Source organism: Salvelinus namaycush, unplaced genomic scaffold, assembly GCF_016432855.1.
Source record: "Salvelinus namaycush isolate Seneca unplaced genomic scaffold, SaNama_1.0 Scaffold107, whole genome shotgun sequence".
In the NCBI taxonomy this organism is placed as follows: domain Eukaryota; kingdom Metazoa; phylum Chordata; class Actinopteri; order Salmoniformes; family Salmonidae; genus Salvelinus; species Salvelinus namaycush.
Window position 1 is genome coordinate 91,985 of NW_024057753.1, and position 10,682 is coordinate 102,666.

General features: G+C 42.3%; 1 pseudogene; it reads left to right on the forward strand.

Annotated features, from left to right (window-relative positions):
• LOC120035609 overlaps positions 1–9,785 on the forward strand; it is a 28,528-nt pseudogene extending 18,743 nt beyond the window's left edge.
• The last annotated feature ends 897 nt before the right edge of the window (positions 9,786–10,682 follow it).

Genomic DNA, 10,682 nt, shown 5'->3' on the forward strand with positions numbered 1-10,682 from the left:
ATCAATCAGTCAGTAAATCAATCAGTCAGTCAGTCAGTCAATAAGGATAAATAAGTGATCTTATATCCGACATGCTGTTTCCTGTTTCTATTTAATCACTACTGTTGACCAGAGCCTATGGGACTACTTTATAACCACATCCCTGTGCTGTCTTTCTTTCTTTCTTCTTTCTTTCTTTCTTTCTTTCTTTTCTTTCTTTCTTTTTTCTTCTTTCTTTCTTTCATCTTTCTTTCTTTCTGTCTCTCTCTCCTCTCTCTCTCCTCTCTCTCTCTCTCTCTCTCTCTCTCTCTCTCCTCTCTCTCTCTCTCTCTCTCTCTCTCTCTCTCTCTCTCTCTCTCTCTCTCTCTCCCTCTCTCCTCTCTCTCTCTCTCTCTCTCTCTCTCTCTCTCTCTCTATCTCTCTCTCCTCTCTCTCTCCTCTCTCTCTATCTCCCCCCCCCAGGTTCTCCCCTTCCTGTTGTGTCCTGGTCTAAACTGCGAGCCCCGTTACCATGGCAGCACACTGTGGAGGGTGGAGTTCTGACTCTGACCAGCGTGGGGCGCCAGGATTCAGGACAGTACATCTGTAATGCCACCAATACACACGGATACAGCCAGGCATACACACAGCTAGAGGTGGACTGTGAGTACACACACACCAACACGCACACACACTCACAAACACACATCGACATGTCATAACTCTCCCTCCTCTTCCTCCCAGCCCCTCCCTACACCACCAGTCTACCAGACCAGGTGAGACTCCGCCCCGGTGACACCCTCCGTCTCAGTGCCTCGCCCACGGCTCTCACCAATCACATTCCGTTGGACACGGGTGGGCCGGAACGGCATGCCCGCAGGGGCGGAGACCATTAAGGATGGCCAGCTGCTGATTGGCCAGGTGAAGTTAATGACAGCGGGACCTACAAATGCGTGGCGACCAACCACGTTGGTTCCAGCGAGGCTCTGGCGAAGGTCACGGTGAAAGGTGAGTTGTAACGTATTAGATGAGAGCTGATCTGAAAACCAATCGTATAGATGTAGACTTCTGTCTGAACCCTTCAGAGTAAAATAACAAGAGTGAAATGTTAATAGTCCGATGAGAATTAATGACTTCTCCTCTCTCTCTCTCTCTCTCTCTCTCTCTCTCTCTCTCTCTCTCTACAGCCTAAGCCAACTCATCTCCCCTGCGGCTCTCGTCATACGTCACGAACCCCACAACCCCCCCAAGATATGCATATATAGTGGGGAAAAACATGTTTATGAAATAAATTTTGATAAAATCAATAATGGTAAATATTTTGAGATGTTCTCTGATTGGGTAATCCCTGATTTCAAGCATGTTTAGCTCAGATAGCTTATTTACAATTACAGCCTTCACATACATGTTTACTCCTACTTAGGGTTGCAAAATTCTGGGAACTTTCAATTATTTCCCCGGTTTTCCAAAAATCCTGTTTGGAATATTCCAAATTTCCAATTTATTCCCTCCTGATTCTGGGAGTCGTCCAACCGGGATTTGTGGAAAACCAGGGGACTTATTGAAAGTTCTCTGAATTTTGCAACCCTTCTCCTACTAAGTGGTCGCACTTATGACGTCACTGTAAAGTTCTGCTTTCCGCCACATGATGGGGATATTGAGTTTGCTACATGCAAGGAAGCAGACATTGACCTATAATACACTCAAACTATCAGGACAAAGTTCTGTTGGATTTCATTCAACTACATGACACATAGTTTTATGTGTATTTATTTATTTTATTTAACCTTTATTTAACTAGGCAAATATATAATGGTAGGCTGGACTAGAGTAGAACAGATCACTGGCACCTGATCGTCCAACCAGTACCTATTCCTGGGTTTTACACATCTAATCGGCCAACCAGTACCTATTCCTGGGTTTTATACACCTGATCGGCCAACCAGTACCTATTCCTGGGTTTTACACACCTGATCGGCCAACCAGTACCTGTTCCTGGGTTTTACACACCTAATCGGCCAACCAGTACCTGATCCTGGGTTTTACACACCTAATGAGTCAACCAGTACCTATTCCTGGGTTTTACACACCTAATCGGCCAACCAGTACTATTTCCTGGGTTTTATTACACTAATGGGCCAACCAGTACCTGTTCCTGGGTTTTACACACCTAATGGGCCAACCAGACCTGTTCCTGGGTTTTGTACACTAATGGCCAACCAGTACCTGTTTCTGGGTTTTGTACACCTAATGGGCCAACCAGTACCTGTTCCTGGGTTTTACACACCTAATCGGCCAACCAGTACCTGATCCTGGGTTTTACACACCTAATGAGTCAACCAGTACCTATTCCTGGGTTTTACACACCTAATCGGCCAACCAGTACATGTTCCTGGGTTTTATACACCTAATGGGCCAACCAGTACCTGTTCCTGGGTTTTACACACCTAATGGGCCAACCAGTACCTGTTCCTGGGTTTTGTACACCTAATGGGCCAACCAGTACCTGTTCCTGGGTTTTGTACACCTAATGGGCCAACCAGTACCTGTTCCTGGGTTTTATACTTTGTTGAAGAGTGGGTTTTATACACACACTGTTTAAAGGTTTCTCTCTTTCTCTACCTCTTTATTTCCTTTCATCACTCCCCTTTTTTAAAGAGATGTTTCAAGTCTTTAAAAGACGAAGAGAGGAAACATTTGCCCTCTATCACCTCTCACCACCCCTCACTCACACAGAGAGAGAGATGGGGGGAAGAGGGAGGGAGGAGAAAGGAGAGGAAGGAGGAAGGTGGGGAGAGAAGAGGGAGGGAGGTGGGGAGGGAGGGAGGAAATGAGGAGGAACGGCAGGAGGTGGGGAGGGAAGAGGGAGGATGGAGAAGGAGGAAGGGAGAGAGGTGGGGAGGAGGGAGAGGAATAGGGTAAGGGTGTCTGGAGCAGCAAGGTTCAAGAAGAGAGAGAGAGTGTGTGTTGTGTGTGGTGTGTGGTGTGTGTGTGTGTGTGTTTGTGTGTGTGTGTGTGTGTGTGTGTGTGTGTGTGTGTGTGTGTGTGTGTGTGTGTGTGTGTGTGTGGTGTGTATATATATAGTGTGTATGTGTGTGTGTGGTGTGTGTGTTGTGTGTTTCTCTGTCGTACTACTTTCAGCAGGACGTCATCAGAGGCTCTGATTTCGTTCCAAAGGGCACCCATTCCTACCCACAAAAGTAGTGCAATACTGCCTACGGCCCAGGACAAAAGTAGTGCACTAAATAGGGAATAGGGGGCCATCTGGGAGGTATATTCAGTGTTTACCTCACAGTCCATTAGGAGATTACATCTGTCTTTACAGCCAGTAGTTACTCAAACACACACACACCACACACACACACACACACACACACACACACACACACACACACACACACACACACACACACACACACACAACACACACACACACACACACACACACACACACACACACACACACACACACACACGCAGTCCATTAGAGAGAATACATCTCTCTACCAGCCAGTAGTTACTCAACACATACACACACACAGACAGACAGACACGCACACACACACAGACACACACATATCTACACACACACACACACACACACACACACACACAGACACAGAACACACACACACACACACACACACACACCACACACACACACACACACACACACCCACACACATATCTACAGACAGATGCACACACACACACAGACACACACGCATATACACAGACAGACACACACACACACAGACATGCACGCATGCATAAGCACATAAACAGTCTCTCTCATCCAACACACCCAGGTAGAAGATTGGACTTTGAAACCATTAACTTATACTGATAACAGGCTCTGAAAGTATTGTGTTAAGTCCAAACACAAGCCGACATGAAGAAGAAGTTTGGGAGCATCTTTGAGGGGCTTGGAAACACCAGAACACATACAACAGTTTGGGAACCAATGCATTCGTTTATATTAGGGGTCCTGTAAACAGTACACGCTTAGCTACACTACTTTCATAAACATCCCTGTTTACTGTAACATTCCATTAGAAACATCTCTGTTTACTGTAACATTCCATTAGAAACATCCCTGTTTACTGTAACATTCCATTAGAAACATCTCTGTTTACTGTAACATTCCATTAGAAACATCTCTGTTACTAATCCATAGACATCTGTTTAGTACCATTCCATTAGAAACATCCCTGTTTACTGTAACATTCCATTAGAAACATCCCTGTTTACTGTAACATTCCATTAGAAACATCCCTGTTTACTGTAACATTCCATTAGATACATCTCTGTTTACTGTACCATTCCATTAGAAACATCTCTGTTTACTGTAACATTCCATTAGAAACATCTCTGTTTACTGTAAACATTCCCTTAGAAACATCCCTGTTACTGTACCATTCCATTAGAAACATCTCTGTTTACTGTAGCATTCCATTAGAAACATCTCTGTTTACTGTAACATTCCATTAGAAACATCTCTGTTTACTGTAGCATTCCATTAGAAACATCTCTGTTTACTGTAACATTCCATTAGAAACATCTCTGTTTACTGTAACATTCCATTAGAAACATCTCTGTTTATAACATTCCATTAGAAAACATCTCTGTTTACTGTAACATTCCATTAGAAACATCTCTGTTTACGTAACATTCCATTAGAAATCATCGTTACTGACCATTCCATTAGAAACATCTCTGTTTACTGTAACATTCATTAGAAACATCTCTGTTTACTGTACCATTCCATTGAGAAACATCTCTGTTACTGTAACATCCCTTAGAAACATCTCTGTTTACTGTACATTCCATTAGAAACATCTCTGTTTACTGTAACATTCCATTAGAAACATCTGTTACTGTAACATTCCATTAGAAACATATTGATACTGTAACATTCCATAGAAACATCTGTTACTGTAACATTCCATTAGAAACATCTGTTTACTGTACCATTCCATTAGAAACATCTCTGTTTACTGTAACATTCCATTAGAAACATCCCTGTTTACTGTAACATTCCATTAGAAACATCCCTGTTTACTGTAACATTCCATTAGAAACATCTCTGTTTACTGTAACATTCCATTAGAAACATCCCTGTTTACTGTAACATTCCATTAGAAACATCTGTTTACTGTAACATTCCATTAGAAACATCTCTGTTTACTGTAACATTCCATTAGAAACATCTCTGTTTACTGTAACATTCCATTAGAAACATCTCTGTTACTGTAACATTCCATTAGAAACATCTCTGTTTACGTAACATTCCATAGAAACATCTCTGTTTACGTACCATTCCATTAGAAACATCTCTGTTACTGTACCATTCCATTAGAAACATCTCTGTTACTGTAACATTCCATTAGAAACATCTCTGTTACTGTAACATTCCATTAGAAAACATCCTGTTTACTGTAACATTCCATTAAGTAAAATCTCGTTACTTACCATCATTAGAAACATCTCTGTTTACTGTACCATTCCATTAGAAACATCTCTGTTTACTGTACCATTCCATTAGAAACATCTCTGATTACTGTAACATTCCATTAGAAACATCTGTTTACTGTACCATTCCATTAGAAACATCCCTGTTTACTGTAACATTCCATTAGAAACATCTCTGTTCACTGTACCATTCCATTAGAAACATCTCTGTTTACTGTACCATTCCATTAGAAACATCTCTGATTACCTTAACATTCCATTAGAAACATCTCTGATTACTGTAACATTCCATTAGAAACATCTGTTTACTGTACCATTCCATTAGAAACATCTGTTTACTGCAGCATTCCATTAGAAACATCTCTGTTTACTGTAACATTCCATTAGAAACATCTGTTTACTGTACCATTCCATTAGAAAATCTCTGTTTACGTAACATTCCATTAGAAACATCTCTGATTACTGTACCATTCCATTAGAAACATCTGTTTACTGTAACATTCCATTAGAAACATCTCTGTTTACTGTACCATTCCATTAGAAACATCTCTGTTTACTGTACCATTCCATTAGAAACATCTCTGATTACTGTACCATTCCATTAGACACATCTCTGTTTACTTTAACATTCCATTAGACACATCTCTGTTTACTTTAACATTCCATTAGAAACATCTCTGTTTACTGTAACATTCCATTAGAAACATCTCTGTTTACTGTAACATTCCATTAGAAACATCTGTTTACTGTACCATTCCATTAGAAACATCTGTTTACTGTAACATTCCATTAGAAACATCTGTTTACTGTACCATTCCATTAGAAACATCTCTGTTTACTGTAACATTCCATTAGAAACATCTCTGTTTACTGTACCATTCCATTAGAAACATCTCTGTTTACTGTACCATTCCATTAGAAACATCTGTTTACTGTAACATTCCATTAGAAACATCTGTTTACTGTACCATTCCATTAGAAACATCTGTTTACTGTAACATTCCATTAGAAACATCTGTTTACTGTACCTCCATTAGAAAAATCTCTGTTTACTGTACATTCCATTAGAAACATCTCTCTGTTTACTGTACCATTCCATTAGAAACATCTCTGTTACGTTACCATTCCATTAGAAACTTCTCGTTACTGTAACATTCCATTAGAAACATCTCTGTTTACTGTAACATTCCATTAGAAACTTCTCTGTTTACTGTAACATTCCATTAGAAACATCTCTGTTTACTGTAACATTCCATTAGAAACATCTCTGATTACTGTAACATTCCATTAGAAACTTCTCTGTTTACTGTAACATTCCATTAGAAACTTCTCTGTTTACTGTAACATTCCATTAGAAACTTCTCTGTTTACTGTAACATTCCATTAGAAACTTCTCTGTTTACTGTAACATTCCATTAGAAACATCTCTGTTTACTGTAACATTCCATTAGAAACACACCAAGGCTAACACAGCATCTCTCTCTCCAAAACTAGTCACAACTAAAAATGTCTTCATTAGTGTGTATGTGTGTGTGTGTGTGTCTCTGGTGTGTGTGGTATGTGTTATATCTGGCCATGAAGGAGGTAGAAAGGTAGAAAGGAATAATCATAGTTAAAGTAGAGCACTTGGCAACACGAGACATTACCACGGCAACGACCCGATGACCCCAGCCCTTCAGGAAGAGGAAACAATAGGTGTGAGGGTTTCCCCCTGGCAGGGAAGTGAGAGGTGGAGGCGCCCGCGACAAAGTCTGTCACCATGGTTTCCACCGTGTAGAATTCTGATAAGCTACAGGCCATTAGGTTGTGGAAACGGTGTAGCTGCTGCAGCCTGGAACAGAATGACTGGTCGATGGGGACATAGGAGAGGGAGTCCCATTCTGTTGGCTTGACCAACAATCTCCACAGTCTGATGCAAAATTACCGTTCATCCATGTTTCTCAAAGGTCAAAGGTTAGCCATTCAATCTGAATGGTTAAGGTTAGACATTCAATATGAATGGTATGTTAGACATTATCTGAATGCTTAATGTTAGCCAATCACTCTGTCAATTTCAGGTAATAGCGCTCACTGTTGCCCCTAGTGGTCGGTTTCCACGTCGATTAGCGACTTGTATTACGGGTGACCAGACTGGGCTTGACTCTCTGGGCACGTTGCAAAGTCATAAACCCTGTCTATTTCTAAAATGTATCTCCTTATAATCTGAGGTTAACCCTAACACTAACCTTAACCTTAACCCTAATCACACTACTAACCTCATGCCTAACCCTAACCCTAATCACACTGCTAACCTCATGCCTAACCCTAACCCTAACCCTAACCCTAACCACACTGCTGACCTCATGCCTAACCCTAACCCTAATCACACTACTAACCTCATGCCTAACCCTAATCACACTGTAACCTAGCTAACTTAACCCACTGCTAACCTCATGCCTAACACTAACCACCCAACTGCAAAACCTCATGCCTAACCTTAACCACACTGCTAACCTCATGCCTAACCCTAACCTAATCACATGCTAACCTAATGACCTAACTTAACCACACTGCTACACATCATGCCTAACCTTAACCACACTGCCAACTCATGCCTAACCCTAACCCTAATCACACTGCTAACCTCATGCCTAACCTTAACCACACTGCTACCTCATGCCTAACCCTAACCCTAATCACACTGCTAAACCTCATGCCTACCTTAACCACACTGCTAACCTCATGTCTAACCCTAACCTTAACCACACCTGCTAACCTCATGCCTAACCCTAACCCTAATCACACTGCTAACCTCATGCCTAACCCTAACCTTAACCACACTGCTAACCTCATGCCTAACCCTAACCTTAACCACACTGCTAACCTCATGCCTAACCCTAACCCTAATCACACTGCTAACCTCATGCCTAACCTTAACCACACTGCTAACCTCATGCCTAACCTTAACCACACTGCTAACCTCATGCCTAACCTTAACCACACTGCTAACCTCATGCCTAACCCTAACCCCAATCACACTGCTAACCTCATGCCTAACCTTAACCACACTGCTAACCTCATGTCTAACCCTAACCTTAACCACACGCTAACCTCATGCCTAACCCAAACCCCTAACCACACTGCTAACCTCATGCTAACACTAACCCTAATCACACTGCTAACCTCATAACTAACCCTAACCTTAACCACACTGCTAACCTCATGCCTAACCCTAACCTTAACCACACTGCTAACCTCATGCCTAACCCTAACCTTAACCACACTGGAAACCTCATGCTAACCTAACCTTAACCACATGTAACATGCCTAACCCTAACCTTAACCACACATGTAACCTCATGGCCTAACCCTAACCACACGCTAAACTCATGCCTAACCCTAACCCTAATCACACTGCTAACCTCATGCCTAACCTTAACCACACTGCTAACCTCATGCCTAACCTTAACACACTGTCAACCTCATGCCTAACCTAACCACACTGCTAAACCTCATGCCTAACCCTAACCCTAATCACACGCTAACCTCATGCCTAACCTTAACCACACTGACTAACCTCAGTCTAACCAACTTAACCACACTGCTGAACTCATGCCTAACCCTACACTTAACCCACTGCTAACCCATCCCTAACCCTAACCACACTGCTAACCTCATGCCTAACCCTAACCTTAACCACACTGCTAACCTCATGCCTAACCCTAACCACACTGCTAACCTCATGCCTAACCTTAACCACACTGCTGACCTCATGCCTAACCCTAACCTTAACCACACTGCTGACCTCATGCCTAACCCTAACCCTAAACACACTGCTAACCTCATGCCTAACCCTAACCCTAACTAGGCAAGTCAGTTAAGAACAAATTCTTATTTACAATGACGGCCTAGGAACAGCGGGTTAACTGCCTTGTTCAGGGGCAGAACAACAGCTTTTTCAATCTAGCAACCTTTACGGTTATGGCCCAAAGCTCTAACCACTATGCTACCTACTTAAACTAGGTTTATTGGTTGCGAAATGCTTGTGTTTCTAGCTCTGACAGTGCAGTAATACCTAACAATAAAAAAACTATAAGCACATAATCCAGAAAATAAAAGAAAATATCAGAACACGCAAATAAAAGCCCAGAATATAAATATGTATAGTCAGTATGGGCAGTATATGGATAGAAAAGCTGTGTACAGCAGTAGTGTATATAGGATGAGCCATGACTAGAATATACAGTATTTATATATGAAGTGGGTAAAACAAGATGTACACATTGTTAAATTAAAGTGACCAGTGCTCCATGTCTATGTACACAGGGCAGCAGCCTCTAAGGTGCAGGGATGAGTACTGGCTGGTAGCCGGATAGTGACTGTGACTAAAGGTCAGGGTAGAGTACTGGGCGGAGGCTGGCTAGTGCTTCTCCACCTTCCACACACACACACGCACTCACGCACGCACGCACACACACACAGTCAATGACCCATGTAGCCGCAAACCCTGCCATCTGTGAGTCAGGACAGCTAGCTTATCACTAAAACAGGATGTAGTATTCCCTAGGCTGTAGGGTCAAAGGTCCCAGCACTGAGGGACAAGCAGAGGGTGCGTTCCAATAATATCTCCTCTCTTGTCAATCTTGGACCTTGAAGACAGCTAGTCACAACTAAAAATGTCTTCATTAGTGTGTATGTGTGTGTGTGTGTGTCTCTGGTGTGTGTGGTATGTGTTATATCTGGCCATGAAGGAGGTAGAAAGGTAGAAAGGAATAATCATAGTTAAAGTAGAGCACTTGGCAACACGAGACATTACCACGGCAACGACCCGATGACCCCAGCCTTTCAGGAAGGAAACAATAGGGTTGTGAGGGTTTCCCCCTGGCAGGAAGTGAGAGTGGAGGCGCCCGACAAAGTCTGTCACCATGGTTTCCACCTGTAGAATTCTGATAAGCTACAGGCCATTAGGTTGTGGAAACGGTGTAGCTGCTGCAGCCTGGAACAGAATGACTGGTCGATGGGGACATAGGAGAGGGAGTTCCCATTCTGTTGGCTTGACCAACAATCTCTCACAGTCTGATGGCAAAATTACACGTTCATCCATGTTTCTCAAAGGTCAAAGGTTAGACATTCAATCTGAATGGTTAAGGTTAGACATTCAATCTGAATGGTTAATGTTAGACATTACATCTGAATGCTTAATGTTAGCCAATCACTCTGTCAATTTCAGGTAATAGCGCTCACTGTTGCCCCTAGTGGTCGGTTTCCACGTC